At 48.1% G+C, this 17659-nt stretch overlaps 1 pseudogene; it reads right to left on the minus strand.

Moving 5' to 3' along the window:
• Nucleotides 1-15470: 15470 nt before the first annotated feature.
• LOC110568116 (large ribosomal subunit protein eL43-like) lies at nt 15471-15651 on the minus strand (annotated as a pseudogene).
• Between the last annotated feature and the right edge of the window lie 2008 nt (nt 15652-17659).

Consider the following 17659-nt stretch of genomic DNA (forward strand, 5'->3'; position numbering starts at 1 on the left):
AGAAGGTGGCCACATGGCGGGGTTTGTCCTCTTAGCGGCGTGAGGAAGGAAGGGAACGGGACCCTCCTGTGTCGGTGAGTGAGTGCTCAGTGGAATGGCCAGGGCCGCCCAGAGCTCTGCATGGCACTCTGGGGTGCCACGTAGAACCAGAGGGTCGACCAGCAGGAGGGCACGCCTGGAATCACGGGCTCCCCCGGTCTCCAAGGGCACTTACTTCCTCGGGCTGCTGTAACTAACACCACAACCTTGGTGGTTTAAGACAACAGAAATAGATTTTATTTTTATTTATTTATTTTGAGACAGTCTCACTGTCACCCAGGCTGGAGTCAGGGGTTCGATCTTGGCTCACTGCAGCCTCAACTTCCCAGGCTAAAGTCATCCTCCCAACCTCAGCCTCCCAAGTAGCTGGAACCACAGGCACCTGTGACCATGCCCAGCTAATTTTCTAAAAATCTTTTTGTAGAGATGGGGTCTCACTGTGTCACCCAGGCTGGTCTGGTCCTTCTCGGCCTCCTAAAGTGCAGGGATTACCGGCTGAGCCACTGTGTTTCGTCTAAGACAGCAGAAATCTAGCTTCTCACACTTCCGGAAGGCAGAAGTCTGAAATCGAGGTGACAGCAGGGCTGAGCTTCCCTCAGAGGCTCTAACAGAGATTCCGTTCCTGCCTCTTCTCACTTCTGGGACTGCATGAGTCCCCTGCCTGTGGCCACGCCACTCCAGGCTGTCTCCATCTTCACGTGGGCTTCCTCTCTTCTGTCTCTCCTCTGTGTGTGTGTGATAAGGACACTGGTCACTGGATTTGCAGCCCACCTGGGTAACCCACGACGGTCTCAGCACCCTCAATTTCATTATGCCTGCAAGGGCACTTTTTCCAAATAAGGCCACATTCACAGGCTCCTGAGTGAAGAAATGGAATCTTTTGGGAGCCACCACTCAACAGCCCCCACCCTCCATGGTAAAGAGCAAGAAAGGAGCGCTCATGGTGGAACATGGAAATGACACATCTTTCCTGTTACTTCGTAGTCAACGTTTGCAAATTTTCTTTTAATTAAACTTTCTCAGCTGGGCGCGGTGGCTCATGCCTGTAATCCCAGCACTTTGGGAGGCCTAGACGGGTGTATCACGTGAGGTTAGGAGTTTGAGATCAGCCTGGCAGACATGGTGAAACCTTGTCTCTACTAAAAATACAAAAATTAGCCAGGCATTTTTCCTATTAGGTAAGCTTCCCTCCCCTTTTTTTTTCCCCTGAGCAACCTCCAGTGATACAAGGATATGTGAAGTTAATGGGGTAGCTCAGAGAATTCACAGCAGAGCTGAACAGTCCACTCAGGAACCAACAGGGAAGCCAGAGCTAGATATGAGCTAGCTAGATTCTGCTGTTTTCTGTGACGCTGCCGTTACCATGCTGCCCCTCCAGGGACATCCAGGCTCTCTTCCCGTTCAAGTTTCAGATTCCTAAGAGAGAGAGTGTGATCAGCTCACCAGAGAGTGTGATCAGCTCAGGACTGACCAGCCTGGCATAGACATGGATACTTTGGACATATTTGGAAGCTGGTGACTCACCCCAACTGGGGTCTAGGACAGCGCTCTCAGGAGTTAGGTGGGAAGGAGGTGGCCCAAGGGCACAGGGCTTCAGGGAGGGCCTGGGACTGGGAACTGGGCTTCAGGCTGCTGGGCCTGCAGGCAGGAAGGCCAGCGCAGGAGCAGGTCTGGAGGTGAGCAGCACGGAGCCGTGGCTTCCAGACCTCTCTGTCGAGGGACCTCCTTGCACTCTTAAAACTTATTCAGGACCCCAAGGTGGTGGCCTGTATCTATCAATATTCACCTCATTCGAAATTCAGACTGAGACATTTTAAAGATACAAGAACACACAAGCACACACTCCATTAGTTGTTGGAGCGATGATGTGACCATTCTTTTAGCAGCTGGCGCCAGGCTACCCCAGAGAGTATTAAGTAAAAGCGGCAAGTGACATCTCAGCGTGACTTAGCAGGAGTTTTTACCGTGGAGACCCTCTGAAAGGGCGATGCCTAGGGTCCCCAGACCACACGTGGGGCACTGTTGGCATGGTGGCCCAGAACCTGCGCTTGAGAGCAAGACTGCCTGACTTGAAAGCTTGCTCTGCCATGGCCCCTCCCTCAGGTCTCTTATTTGGTGCCTCCACATCTTCAGCTGGAAATGATGGTGCCTTCCTCATAGAGCCCCTGGGAGGGTGAAAGAGACAATCCCGGAAGAGTCCCTAGAACAGGGCCTCGCAGGTGGTACGGAGTCAAACACCCTCAGTGTGGTATACACAGCACGCTGCCAGGAGAAGCCCGTGGGCCTCGGATCCCAGGTGTGGCGACTGGCAGGAGCCTGAGACTGCCCCCAGGACCCAGAGGTCCTCATTGAGGCTCTGGCTCTGTGAGGGGGACTAAAGCTGAGTTGCCCCCTCTGGGAGGGGACTGAGCTGGCCGGGCTGTGCTACAGGGGGCTCCGTGGGCTTTGTTCTCAGGAGCTGCTGGGGTAACAGTCTGTGGAATGAGATGCAGTCTGGTAGCTTGGCAAAGATGATTATCAGAAAAATATCTTTTTAATGGGAAGAATAACTGGTATTGCTGAGGTACGGCTTTTTCTGCATCAATCAATAAAAATGTGAAATTAAGGCAATTTGTGAATATTTCATATACAACAAATCCAAGTTGTTAATGCTTAAAAATGATTAAAAGTGGCCAGGTGCAGTGGCTTACACCTGTAATCCCAGCACTTAGGGAGGCTGAGGCAGGTGGATCACCTGAGGTCAGGAGTTCGAGACCAGCCTGGCAAACATAGTGAAACCCTGTCTCTACTAAAAACATAAAAATTAGCTGGGTGTGGTAGTGCACACCTATAATCCTAGCTACTCAGGGGGCTGAGGCAGGAGAAGTGCTTGAACCCGGGAGGTGGAGGTTGCAATAAGCCGAGATTGTGCCACTGCACTCCAGCCTTGGTGACAGAGAGAGATTCCGTCTCAAAAAAAAAAAAAATCAAAAGTCGGTCAATATGCATCTGACCTGAATCTCTCTGACATCAGTTCAGTTGGATTCCCCAGAACCCAGGTGCGGCTCAGCAACCGGCAGTGCACACATCCCCTTGGGGGCCAGCTCCAGGGCCAGCTCGTAGGGACCAGGAATCCAGCTTCCTTCTGCTGAAAGCCCAAAGTGCTCATCCATCCAGGGCTGTTCTGAGGTTGGGGTGTGTAGGACAAACTTACCAGCAGATCCGATTAAAGGAGCAATGCTGGATGCGCTCATCACACACAGAGGACAGAAAATCACGCACTCAGCCTGTGTGCGCTGCCCTTGAAAACTGCCCTGATGTGATCAGGCATTGCTTACTTGAAAATAACCACAGCAACACATGGGTGAAAAGAGAAGAACACATTTTACATAACTCTCCTGGGGACAGAACGGTTGTGAGCACGAGGGGCAACCCCAATGTAAAGAGGCCATCTTCTCAGGCCACCTGGGGCCCCATTCTCCTCCTTGTTCCTCTTGGGACTCCATCCACTCCCATACCACACGCTCTGGGTTTCTTTCTCCAATGCTGTAATTTTCTTTTTTTTCCCTCTCCTCTCCTCTTCTCCCCCCCCCCTCCCCTCCCCTCCCCTCTCTTCTTCTCCTCCCCCTCCCCTCCCCTCCCCTCTCTTCTTCTCCTCTCCCCTCCCCTCCCCTCCTCTTCCCTCCCCTCCCCTCCCCTCCCCTCCTCTCCTTTCTTCTTTCTAGACAAAGTTGCTCTGTGGCCAGGCTGGAGTGCTGTGATGCAATCTGCGCTCACTGCAACCTCTCCCTTCCAGGTTCAAGTGATCCTCCTGCCTCAGCCTCCCGCAATGCCGTGACTTTCAATGTGGGGCCCTCCCTCCTCTTCATCGCCAGTGCTGTGGGCACGTATTTACTGAGCAGTGGCAGCTCTTTCACCAGAGATGCCCAGAGAGCAGCCCTGAGTCTAATGTTCCTGCTACATCAGCCTTGCTTTTGCTGACCAGAGTGACAATTCTGGGTGGACCTCTGGGGCCCGGCTCCCAGTTTTTACCATAGAGCCAGTTCTCAGCCACTAGCCTGCCTCTTACAGTCTGAGAAATTTAGAGCTGAAGGAGCTGTGCAGGTCACTGCTTTCAACTTCTGGATATATAGTTGAAGAACGAGGCTGGAAAGAGCGAAGAACTTTGTCACTGTTACGTGGCCAGCAAGGAGGACGTTTCTGAACCTGTGACGCCTGCTGGGAAGGAGGAACACAGACAGGCACGTGGCCCCATGACTCTTCTCTCTTCCATGCCTCCTGCTCAACCCTGGAGCCCTGTGGGCAGGTAAAAAGATCTGCTTCTCATAAAGTAAAATGCTTTAGAAACCCAGAGAGAGAGCCTTACCTAAATAAATAGGTAAACAAAGATATCTGCAGAGATACTGATGGCATTTGTGCTTTTGTAAAGCAAACTGCCTTCTCTCCTCTGTTCTAGGTTCATTCTTGTTAATCCATATTAAAGGATTCTCTGAAGCCTAAAATGTTGCCTGCTAAGGGATTTGGGAGGTTTGTATCATCAGGGATTCTTGAAGGCCCAAACACCTCTCAAGACTCAAAGGAATGAACATGAGCAGTTGGAAAATCAAACTCACTGCTGTTAAATTCATCCAGGCCTCCTTCTAACCCAGAATTGTGCTGTTGGTGGGCAAGGGCCAGCCATGACTCTGTCGACTCCCAGTTGATACTGTCACGTGAACAGCTACCAGAAAGGCTTAGAACCAGAAGCCTCAGGGTTCTTCACACCCAGGTCTTTAGAGCTGCTGGCATCTCAGTACAATGTTCTTTCCTTATTTTTCTTTTTTTTTGAAATGGAGTTTTGCTCTTGTTGCCCAGGCTGGAGTGCAATGGCGCGATCTCGGCTCACCACAACCTCCGCCTCCAGGCTTCAAGCAATTCTTCTGCCTCAGCCTCCCAAGTAGCTGGGATTACAGGCATGTGCCATCATGCCCAGCTAATTTTGTATTTTTAGTAGAGACAAGTTTTCTCCATGTTGGTCAGGCTGGTCTCAAACTTCCGACCTCAGGTGATTCACCTGCCTCAGCCTCCCAAAGTGCTGGGATTACAGGTGTGAGCCACCAAGCCCGGCCTAGTGTTCTTTCCAGTAATGCACCCACTCCTCTGATCCCACAGCTGCTGGGGAACAGCTCAAAAGTAGAGCTGTGACCACGGATCTCAAAGGCACCCGACCACCAGTCAGTCTTGTGGGGACGCGGGTTTCGTCAGCTCTGCTGAGCTGGCCCACTCTGGTGCCACCTGTGGGAAGAAGGACACGAACCCACACATCTGCTCACGCCAGTCCCTTGCTCCAAACCCTTCAGGCCTTTCCTGTTCACATGTCTCATCCTGGGTTCCTCATGAGCGCTTGTCTTCCTGAAGGACTGATTTTATTTAAAGTTCTAGTGGAAAAAGGCACCATTATTTTTCATTTTAATTATGAAAGAAAGCAAAATTTCCTTGAATCTAGGATAATACAGGAACTTTGGCTCTTCACGTTATTGTTACCCATGAAGGGGGACGAGTTTAGTTTTCTCTAACAATGGGGCTCCTTTAGGCGAAGTGTAAGGAGAAATAGGACAAAACCCTCCCTCCTGATGGCCTCCAGATCCTCCAAGGTTTGACCTTGCCATGCGCACAGCCTCCCCTCCCTGCACTGGAAGGGCTGGGGGCCACACTGAGTCCCTGGGACGCCCTGTGCACTCTGGGACCTGCCGCTCTGCACACACTGCTCCTGTAACTCAGTGTGTCTCCATCTGGGCGCCATTGACCTTGGGGGTGGGTGATTCTTCTCCTGCAGGGGCTGTCCTGGGCATTGTTGCTGCCTCCCTGACTGGCCTCGACTCACTAGAGTAGCAACCCCAAGTCAGGACAATCAAAAACGTCTGTAGACAATGCCAAATGTCCTGTGGTCAAACTGCCCCTGCCTCCAGCCCTGCTTGGATGGGAGTGGGCTTCTCGAGGCACTCTGCCTAGTGATCTGACTCTTCTTTTATTCCTCAGTGCAAACATCGCCTCCCCTGTGAGGTTTACTGTGACTGCCCCAGGCAGATTAGATGTCCTCGCCCTGCCAGCTGTGGAATTTGATCGGTCTGCACCCATTTGGTGCTTATTTATGATGATATAATTGTATGTCCACCCTGGTTAGACTGTGAACCTGGAGGTCAAGGAGTATGTCTGCTACTGTACACGCTTCCATCCTCAGCACTTAGCACACTGTGTGATCCACTGAAGGAGTTGAAATGCAGAAGGAATGGGCGAATGGGAGGTCGGCCATTGGAGGCTGGGACTCCCCCCATGAGGACTCCTCAAAGAAGCTTCACGATTGTCCCTTCCTCTCAGATCACCCAAGAGCTCAGCCACCGGCATAATCACGGCATCGCTACACCACGTGATACTTGTTTGAAACCTAATTTTGCCAAAGAAATAACCCAGATTTGTATTAGTGGTGGTACACATGGTAGCAAAGTAGTGGCAGCTGCTGGGGCTACACGAGCGCCAGGTGTTTTCACTCTAACTGCTCACCTTCACTACTTTTCTGTGATCTACACCTTATTATTCTCATTTTACAGGTGGGAAAACTGAGGCTCTGAGAGACTCATTCACAAGCTCAACATCTTGGTGGCCATGGGATCAGAATCTAAGGCAATTTTCTCCAAACACCAGTTGCTGCCCTGTCTTTGGTTTCTAAATTGTTACTCTTAAGGGTGATTCTCAACAAACAGGCATTTAAAATCTGAATGTCCAAAGTGTGCCAGATGAATGAGTTACTGATGCCTTGCTGCAATTTGTGTCACTTCTTATCACTGCAACGAACATCAAATTCTATCAAAATATGGGAAAAAATCATTTTGATGTTGCATTTGCATATCCAAGGATTGCAGGATGGTTTGTGTAATCAAATTATGTAGAGTTGTAAAAAGGGAGCATCATTTAAATGGCTTACAAAATTACTTTGAAGATGCACATTAAAATCTAAAGAACCCATCTCCTCCAAGATCTTTACAAAAAGTTAAATGCTAATTGATTATGACAGCTTTGTCTTTATCACTGGCACCATTCTCCATTTCTACTCTGTCAATATCACAGCTCAAATATCACTCTGTCCTCTGTTCCTCTTCTAACCACATTCATTCCACGCTGTAATAACAGATGGAAGTTTATGCATGACTAGCTTTTCCCCCTTCTCGCCATTGTTGATCAAAAGGAGCAGCCTGAAAAAAAACAGAATTTGCTGAAATTCTGATTTCTTTCAGCAGTTTTATAGATTTTATAACTTATCTTTTATTGACTATGCAAGGTCTCTGCTCCCCAGCATCTGTTGGTTGCATCTGGGGAGAAAGATAAATTCCCCCTTTTTTTTTAATGCTACTGAACCAAATTTAAGAGATAGACAAACAAGCAGGTCTCAGTAAAAGAGGACAGCATCACATCCTTCTTCTGCAGCCCAGCTGTCCTCTTTCCCAGTCCCTGTGTGGGCAGGACAGGAGGAGGAGGAAGTGCCTTGTAGACCATGAAATTTGCCAGCCCATCAGGGATGAAGGTGCCACAGACTGGCTGATGGGGCTTAGGAAGGCGCTCCCCCAGAGAGGGGACCTGGGGTCATAGCCATGAGCACAAGCTTTGAAGAGGCTTCTTTGTAAACTTTATAAAAAATTCACATCATTTACAATTTCTCAGACTTAAAGAATTGTGCCCGGTCACCCAGAGACATGATTATACATCACAGAACTTCATTATAATAATGGCCCCGGTACTCCAACTTCTTGAAAGCCTCAGCTGTTCGATTCAGCCTCTTCGGCTCCATAACTGTTTATAAGATTAATAGACTCTGATGCATAATTGACTATCGCACCAGGAGGGAAAAAAACGAGAGAGAGTCTAATCGTAGCCCTGGCAAAAGTAACATTCCCATAAAGAAATGGTCTGTCCACATGGACAGGGTGGAGGATGGGGAGAATGGCTAGCACCACCAAGTCAGGAGAGAAGGGGAGATGGATGAGGAGTCAGCCCCGGGGAAGGGAGTCTTGGAAAGTCCCATGGACATGTCCCATCACTTAGAGGCTTCAGTGGACACCCTAAAAACTCGGCTCATTGCAGAACTGGGTGGGATTCAGGGCTACAGCAGGGAGCAGGGGAGCTAGGAAGAGGAAAGAGAGGGACAGGAAGGTCCCACCATGCAGGAAGTGGAAGGAAATAGAAAGGGAATCCACAGAACAGCGGGATGGGTGAGAGCTTGACATCTGGTGGCAGGGAGCTTAGAGAGAGAACGAGTGCCCTGGCCCCCCTTTCCCTTGCTGAGGTTATAGTTACCGGGTGTCACACCGGGTCCTGCAGAAGACCAGACACACTCTAGGAATGATGGCAGGGAAGGCCTTTCTCAAGGCAGAGGAGCAAGGGCATCACTGCAGGCTGGAGGGAATGGAGGCCTTGGGTGAGTGAGTGGTGGGGAAGGGCAGTGGCCAGGGCTCAGAGGCTGGGCGAGCTCCAGAAGGCTTGGAGAGGGGCACAGCTGGACCAAGGCAGGCCCCAGATGGCCAGGGTGAGAGCATCCCTGAGCTTCTAGGCTTCCATCAGGGGGTCCCTGCATGCTCAGCCTGTCATTTGTATAAAACAGTAACTTGGTGGGCCCGATGACTCGAATAAAGGAGTGAGTCTAACCAAAAGGTGCAAACGGGACGTCGAGCGTTCTTTGCTAGCTTGCCTTTCCCCTGCTCTCCTTTACCTGCCCCTCTTCTCAGGGCTTACTTCACTCTTCTGGAAAAAGACCAGGTGTCTTGCAATCTTCCTGGAAAACAAACAAACACAACAGAAAACGCAGGCAAGATGAGAGAAGACTGACATGGAGACAGTCTTATTTTCTGTAGTGAGAGACCTCACCCTGTTGTTGGAGGGAAGAGCAATGTGAGTTAATCTTCCATTGTCATCAGGCTTTTGCTCCTTTCTCTTTGCTTAAGTAACTACCTCTGGCTGGACCTCTGTGGCATCTGCTGCTGCTTCTCCAGTTCCTGGAAAACCCCGAGGGGGTTGCAAAGATAAATCTTATCTCTGCCTCTGTTTTCCTTGGAGCTGACCACCAAATGACCCCGGAGTGAAGAAGCGCATCAGGCTCCTATTAATGTGGCCACAGAGTCACACATTTGCCTGATGAAAACCTGGGGCAAAGGAATAAAGCCATACTGTGGACTTGGAAACCTCCTAGTTATTTAGATGTGAACTCACGCTCTTGTGCATCTCTGAGAGACGCAGCGCGTTTTTGTTTGTTTGTTTGTTTGTTTTGAGACAGAGTGGTACCATCTCGGCTCACTACAACCTCTGCCTTCTGGGTTCAAGCAATTCTCCTGCCTCCGCCTCCTGAGGAGCTGGAACTACAGGCGTGGGCCACCACACCCAGCTAATTTTTGTATTTTAGTAGAGACAGGGTTTCACCATGTTGGTCAGCTGCTCTCGGACTCCTGACCTCGTGATCCACCCGCCTCGGCCTCCCAAAGTGCTGGGATTACAGGCGTGAGCCACTGCACCCAGCCAACACAGCATATATATATATATTTTTGAGACGGAGTTTCGCTCTTGTTACCCAGGCTGGAGTGCAATGGCGCCATCTCGGCTCACTGCAACCTCCGCCTCCTGGGTTCACGCAATTCTCCTGCCTCAGCCTCCCGAGTAGCTGGGATTACAGGCACGCACCACCATGCCCAGCTACTTCCTTTTATTTTTAGTAGAGACAGGGTTTCACCATGTTGACCAGGATGGTCTCTATCTCTTGACCTCGTGATCCACCCGCCTCGGCCTCCCAAAGTGCTGGGATTATAGGCGTGAGCCACCGCCCGGCCCAGCACATTTTTAAAAGTGCATCTTGCATCATGGATTGAAAGGCTCAGACCTTACAATTGGATCTAGCATAAAGCCCCTCTCCCTGCCCTGTAACTCTACATTTAGTCCTTCCTATCGTCATCAAGGGAAAAGAAGTAGGGGCTGATCAAACAAAAAGAGACGGCCCAGGATCAGTGTATTGACTTCTAAGAACTATCGGTCTTTTGCAGTGAGGGGAAAAAAAAAATCGCTTAGGGCCTGCTGGGTGCTAATTTGACCTGGCAATGAGATAAAGTTAGGCCTTGGCTGTCTTCAACCACCCGGGATCGGAATGCCATCTACTCAGCATAGGAGTCAAAGAATTCCCTGGCAATTGATTGCTTTCCACTTGCAGAGCTACTGAATAAATAGAAAAGTAATTAGCAGTGTGCTATGGCTAGATGTATCAGGTGGAATTTCATTACAGCAGAAAGAATAAGAGAATCAAGAAGTCATTTTGTGTCCACTGTCTGATGAGTCATTCGTGTTTCTTTCTCTAGGATGGACATGCTATCTCTGCTTTTCTTCAAGAAGAAAAACTTCTGAATTTCCTATCATATCTTCACTTTGATCAAGGAGAAAAGAAGAAAAGTCTTAAGTGCCTAAAAGCGGTCCGAAAATAAAGAATTATTTTCGCTTTTCCATTTAATGATTTTGCTCCTGAAATCTATGGATGATTTTCTTTTGTTGTATTTTTTGTTTTTTCCTCAACTATTAAATATATGAATTTTGAAATGTGAACTGAAGGTCTCATTATGATTTCTTCTCCCTTTGAAAAATAAATGGCATTATGTCATTTACAACAGCAGAAGAGATGGAGTTTCACAGGAAGGAAATTTATGCTCAGTTGGAAAGAGAAAAGGGGTCTAAACCATTTATTTTTAGCTGCCTTTAAAAATATACATTTGAAAGTACTAAACTCAATTTCACATGTCCAGAATGGCATAACCTAATTTTAGTATATTAATTAACAATAAAAGTAGTGTTTTGCCTCATACAAAGGAATAAAATAATTAACTTACTGAGGAAATGGGGTCATATGATTTTACTTTGAGAGGGTAATGAATGACACTGGGTAACTGTAACACAAGGGTTTTGCAGAGCTGCTCTGGCAGTGCAGCCTGTTTGGAATTCTCTGTAGAACACCTCACTAAGAACCAGCTTTCTTCCCCCGAAGCCTCACCTGTCTTGACTCAGACTAAGTGCACACGCGTCAGTAAGGCCGGCCAGTGCTCCTTAGGAAGAGCACTGTGTGCAGGGGAGACATGCGTTCGAGGACTCTCCAGGCTTAGTTGAGGATCCAGACACTCCCCGAATCAACATGTCCTTGCGCTGGCTTGAGCACCAAGGTGCTTTCTACTTGAGGAAGGAATCCCAGCATTTTACATCTTACATATTTGGACCTTTGAACTTGAAATATTTTGTTACACTTCACATAGCTTCATTCCCTGAGGGGGAGAAACCTAGTCTTTCAAGTGGTTATTATAAAGCTAAGTACATAAATATGCATGAGAGGTCATTATTACCACAAGATGATACTTAAAATGTTCAAGTGTCTCTTACTAAGATTTTTTGACTTGTTCAGTGACAGCAAATCAAAGTCTCCAGTGTTTTGTTGCTGAACTTTGCCTTTGATTGTTCTTTCAAAGTTTTCAAGGAAAGGGAATGGTTTTTGGAGGCCTGACTGGCATTCATTCATTCATTCATACATTCATTCTACACATATGTAATGAGGTTGAATTACCCGTGTCCATGTTTAATGCAGAATGTCCTATTGAAAACATTGTAGCCAGAGCTCTAGAGGTTGGTCATGGAATTTCCAGATTTTAGATCTGGAACTGAGGCACAGAGAGGCTAAGTGGCTTTTCTCATGTCACATTGCGACATATAGCTGAGGCTGACAATCAGACCTGGCACTCCAGGCTAGGTTAGGGCTGGTGAGTCAAGGCCTCTGAAAGGCTCGAGGGCCCAAAGTAGTGGGTCCCCCGGGAACCATAATACTGAAGAGTTGCATTTTGACCCATTTTTTACTTCTAGAACTTGACATTACAGTGTGGAAATATTATATAGTGTTATCAGAACCTTCAAGGCTCTTAAACATGACCTTCGCATTCGGAATTGACTCCAGTTCAACCCTGTGCCTGCAGCAAGTTCCCACTAGGAGAAGATAAAATTTTCATCTCTGGAACTAATAACCCATGCTGCCCTGTTCTCCGTGGGAAGGGAGAAATGGCAATGGAAACCAACATGGAGCCAGAGAGAGGAAACAGGTGTACCAGAAGCCTCAGGTTTTCCCTCTTCGGGAGAAGGAATACCAGGCAAGTAGCCCTTGGGTTCCGACAACTTGGGTTTTAGTCCCAAGTGAACAAAGTGTAAAGAAAGCCTTTACAGTTTGGGATTCCTGCTTCGGGGATCCCAATCTCTGATTTACAGGCAGAATCTTTGGAAAGTGAAATAGGTGGAACCCACCCAGGGTGTGCCATCTTCCCTGTTCACGCCCAGTGTGACCCGGGCACCTGCAGTATTTCCCACCCAGCTTTCCCTGGGTCCTCAGGCGGATCTCGCTTGAGGACGTTGCAGTAAAAGAAAGCCCAGTGAAAGGCAGTTCCAAGCTCTCGTAAAGACCGGCCCTAGTGCTCACTGCAGGATGACTAGAATTAGCAGTAATGTATTATGTACTTGCAAACAGCTAGAAGGAGACTGTTGACTGCTCTCAACACAAAGCAATGGTAAATGTTTGAGATGATGCATATGCTAATTACCCTGATCTGATCACTATGCATTAGAGGTATTGAAACACCACTGTGTACCCCCATGAATATGTACAACGATTATTTGCCACATTTTTAAGAGTTAAAGTAAAAATAAATCAGGGCTAATCTGCCAGGAACTCGCAGTCCATGGGCAGAGCTCCCCACAGTGCTGCACTTGGAATCATCCTCCTGTGGGAAGCTCTCTCAGGTTGCATCTCTCACCTTCTCATTGACCGTTGTCCACAGCTGACACATTCTAAAACCCATTTCTATCTGACCCCATCATTTAGGTGCATCGTGCGGCCATGGAGATCGGTGGGAGGGGCTTGCCCTGGGAAGCCGGTCTGGATTTGAATCTGTGCTCCTTCGCTCATTAGCTGTAATTTGAGCAAGTGGCTAACTTCGCGGAGGCTGTTTCCTCATCTGCAAACCAGGACTGACCTACTGACCTTGCTTCCAGGACTTCTAGGGTTAGAGAAGCTCACACACAGGACAGCTGGTCTTGCAGGGTGCTTGACAAAGGCCTGCTTCCATCCCAGCCTTCCAAACTCCTTCCCAAGGAATACTCTTCCACTGTGTTTGAACTCACGCTGGGCACAGGAGAATGTCCGATAAGCATTAATCATGTTTGCAAATCAGTTCTGTACATCTCTTTGTTGTTATTTTAACACTTATTAGTTACTAATTATATTGTGATTTGAGCTTCAAAAGAACATGCCTTTTCTTTTTTCAACCCCCTCATTAATTCAGTATTTTGTCCACATTAGAAGCTCAAGAAGTTTGCTGACAGACTAACAGAATGATCAAATTTTCCCAAACCTAAGCCTTTTCGTTCATTTTAAATGACTGCCTTCCTCGAATGCTAGAGTTGCAAGGTCAGGAAGGAGCTCTTGAGGCCACCAACACCTCCTTGTTCATCGCCATGGCCTGACCACACAGACGGTCAGCTCTAGAGACACGCACAGACCTCTGCAGACGCAGGAGGGACCACGAGGCAGCTCTGGCCTGGATTTGAGAAGGATTATTACCATCACGTGGAAATTGAATGGTTTTTGATTGTGCTCTTGGTAATCCTTCTGGCATATCATCTCGCTATTCCCAGTAGCCAGTGTACATTTCTGTGTGTGATTCTGTGTACATTTACTTTTATGTAAAATGTTTTGCTCAGAATCTTGGTACAGGAGTTGGCCTTACAGTTTCCCAATGACTCATGTGTATCTATTGACCGGGCTGGTCTCACCCTGGACATACATATATTCACATTTCAGAAATTAAACATTTCCTCACCTGGCGTTGCTCCTGCCCACTGTTCATTCTGAGTTACTTATTCAGCCAACATCGGCTGCACACCTCCCTCTGAGGTGCCAGGCTCGGGGCTCACCCTGCTCATATGTCCGCCCCAGTGCTGGTTCTTGGCTTTCCATCCTTTGTCACCCCTCGGGAGTCCTTCTGGTTCCTGCACTTGGCGGTGCCCATACAGAATATAATGTCCCGTGACAGGATGTCTCTCCACGTGCAAACCGAAATAGCACCAGCCTCTGTGTGCCACGTTCCTCTCTAAACGCAGAGTGACATCATGTCTAGTCTCACCTCTCGTCCGTTCCGGCCTCTTTATGGCACACGCTGTGAAGGACGTTTTGAGATCTAAGGTGACTTTTTTGGCTCCTTTATTTGTAAGCTTTGAATCCATTCATATTTTTTCTCTTCGTCGTTATTTGAACTCTGTCCCTGGTGGGGAATCAGATGTAGACGGCTGTCTTGTGTTTTTCAATCCGTTTTTCCTTTTGCTAAAAAAGACATTTAAGGAACTATACCCAGGCTTGGAAAAGGGGCTCCATGACATTCTAGGCAAGTAACACTATGCAGTCTTGTCTTGGGTGGCGATGGTCTGTTTATAACATTTCAGAACTACGTGAGACCTTAGAAAGCTCCTGGTCCAATCCAAGTTTACAGCTTGAGAACTCAAGGTTCAGAGAAGTATCTGGCCTCAGATCTCCCAAGGAGGCTCTGCTTGAGTCAGGATTAGAATTCTGGACTCCTAATCGGGCGAAGTGGTTCATGCTTGTAATCCTAACACTTTGGGAGGTTGACGCGGGAGGATTGCTTGAGGCCAGGAGTTTGAGATCCCATCCTGGGCCACATAGTGAGACTCTGGCTCTACAAAAATAATAATAAAAAAGATTAGCTGGATATGGTGTCATCCATGTGTAGCTCTAGCTACTGAGGAGGCTGAGGTGGGAGGATGGCTTGAGGCAAGGAGTTCCAGGCTGCAGTGAGCTATGATGGTGTCACTGCAGTCCAGCCTGGGTGACAGAGTGAGGCCTGTCTCTCAAAATAAAAAATAAAAACATAATACATGAAAAGAATTCTGGACTCCTGGCCTCAACTTAGTGTGTGTGTGTGTGTGTGTGTGTGTGTGTGTGTGTGTGTGTGTGTAAGGTTATCTTTTTTTTTTGAGAAGGAGTTTCGCTCTTGTTGTGAGGCTGAAGTGCAGTGGCGCAATCTCGGCTCACTGCAACCTCCACCCACTGGTTTCAAGTGATTCTCCTGCCTCAGTCTCCTAAGTAGCTGGGATGACAGGCACGCGCTACCATGCCTGGCTAAATTTTTGTATTTTTAGTAGAGATGGGGTTTCACCCTGTTGTTCAGGCTGCTCTCAAACTCCTGACGTCAGGTGATCCACCCGCCTCGGCCTCCCAAAGTGCTGGGATTAAAGGTGTGAGCCACAGTACCCGGCTGACTGTCTTTTTTTTTTTTTTTTTTTTTCATAAATTAACCCATTTATTATAGGCTAGTGACATCTCAAAGAGGAGAGGAGCCTCCACTGGTCTTTTAATCCTTTAGTCCTCGGATGGCGGACTTCACTGTGACAGCAGAAGTGGTGTCAGAGGTCCAGGCAAAGGTCCGTGATGTGCTGGCTGATTTCAATTTTCTTCACCATTTTCTGGAGGGAGGCACTGCAGCGAGTCCCATATTTACCAACAATTCCGACTTTCGTGGTGCATTCAACCATGTCACAGCCAACTATGTTCGAGCCCAGAGAACTGAGGTTCTCTTTTTAAATTAAAAATATGTATGTCAAAGAAAGAACAAAAGCAACTTCTAATGCCAAGTGAAATCATACAGTTTTCCAGTGAAATGGCATCTGAGCGTGCTGTTTCCTCTCAGGCATCTGGAATCTCTATTGTTATTTACTTCCCCTGGGACCCTCTCTGTTCACCCTGGTTTAGCTGCCCTCCAAACCCGACAGAGCCCAGAGCGGCTCCCACAGTCACGCCGTGTCTGCACTAGATGGTCACTGGCGATCACCACTGCTAGTGTGGCCTGCCTCACTCGTTTGAAATTCTCTCTGGATAGCGGTTATATTTTATTTTTTGACAACTGTAATTGTTAGAAAATTTATCTTCTAATCAAAGAAGCTCTGTCTTCTTCTCATCATCCTCACTATGCCCAGTTTGCTCTATGCCCTTCAAACAGACATGGCTTGCAGGCAAACGGTAGCTGGCATTGAACAGAAGGTGGGATTTTCATCCTCAGGCATCTGCTCCTGGCCGCTTCTCCCTGACCCTTGATCTCAGCTTTCCTGATCCCTTGACCTGCCTTATTCTGGTTCCTCACTTCATTTACATTTTCACTGAAACCTTGTCATTCACCACCCAATGGACTGGCCTCTGCAGCTTTTTCTTGAAGCTTTCTCTAGGGTATGACTCCTAGTGTTGCCTCTGGTCTCATGGATCTTAACTGGCAGAGAGTGGGCTGTCCCCAGATCAGAAGTGTATGGGACTGGTCAGTTGCCACACCCTTGCTCAGCCCCATCATGTGGGAGTGATCGTTAGGCTCGCTGGGCTCTGTTCTGTCCTCTGGAGCTGGCCAGGGCACATCTCACCACTGCTAGTGTTCTGAGAGTGTGGCCCTGTCCCTCTTGTACAGCTCTTCTCTCTCTCCTACACACCCTTTCTTTTTTCTTTTCTTTTTTTTTTGAGACAGGGTCTCATTCTGTAGTCCAGGCTGGAGTGCAGTGCTATGATTTCAGCTCACTGCACTCTTCACCTCCCAGGTTCAAGTGATTCTCCTGCCTCAGCCTCCCGAGTAGCTAGGACTACAGGTGCTCTCCACCACACCTGGCTGATTTTTTTTTTTTTTTTTTTGTAGAGATGGGGTTTCATCATGTTTGCCAGGCTGGTCTCGAACTCCTGACCTCAGGTGATCTGCCCGCCTCGGCCTCTCAAAGTGTTGGGATTATAGGCATGAGCCACTGCACCCAGCCTCCTATGCACCCTTTCAAAGGATGGATATAAACACATTGGTAGAGATGCTGTCTGACCTGTGTGCAAGCCAGTGGGGCATTTTCCTTCCTTTACTGGAATGTTCTGTTTTCATCAGTGCAGACTCAGATCCCTGGGCTTTCTTTAGCAGTAACTCATACCTTGAGCTTGGGGTCAACGAAGTTCCTTCACTCTTCTCCCCCTCTGGCTTGGTCTCTCCTCTTTTCTGCCTGTGTCATTTATTTATTTTTGAACTCTTGCGTCTTGTGTTTATTTGTGTTTTTACTTGGATTCATATTCTAGCTGATTGCCAGAACCCTTTTGAATCCTGATTCTTTCATGTGCCTTTATGCTGCCTTCACGCTTCTATTGTATACAAGTTAATATGTGAGCATTTTGTGTGTCAAAAGCATCGACGAAAGTGCTCAGTGGGGTACAGGTTAGCGATTCCTTGTCAGCTTGACATATACACTGGGATCAAGCAAAGAAGTGAATGAGTGGCGGACGCGGGAATCCAGTTTCTCCCGCTGGAGAGGGAAGTTACAGGTGCAGAGCAGAGAGGCTGCTGGATTCAAGTTAGAGACGTCGGTGTGAATTCAAGTGTATCTTAGGTTAGATGCCGGGAGATGAGCACACACACAATTGACACAGAGTCCAGCTCCGTCTGCCGAGAGGTCCTAGAAGCAAGGACCCTGCAGCCGCCTCCAGGACATCTCAAGCTCACATCCTGGTTTCTAAACATGCTTCTCCAGTGAT

The sequence above is a fragment of the Aotus nancymaae genome, unplaced genomic scaffold, assembly GCF_030222135.1.
Source record: "Aotus nancymaae isolate 86718 unplaced genomic scaffold, 86718_ANA_hifiasm-v0.15.2.pri h1tg000040l, whole genome shotgun sequence".
NCBI classification, from domain to species: domain Eukaryota; kingdom Metazoa; phylum Chordata; class Mammalia; order Primates; family Aotidae; genus Aotus; species Aotus nancymaae.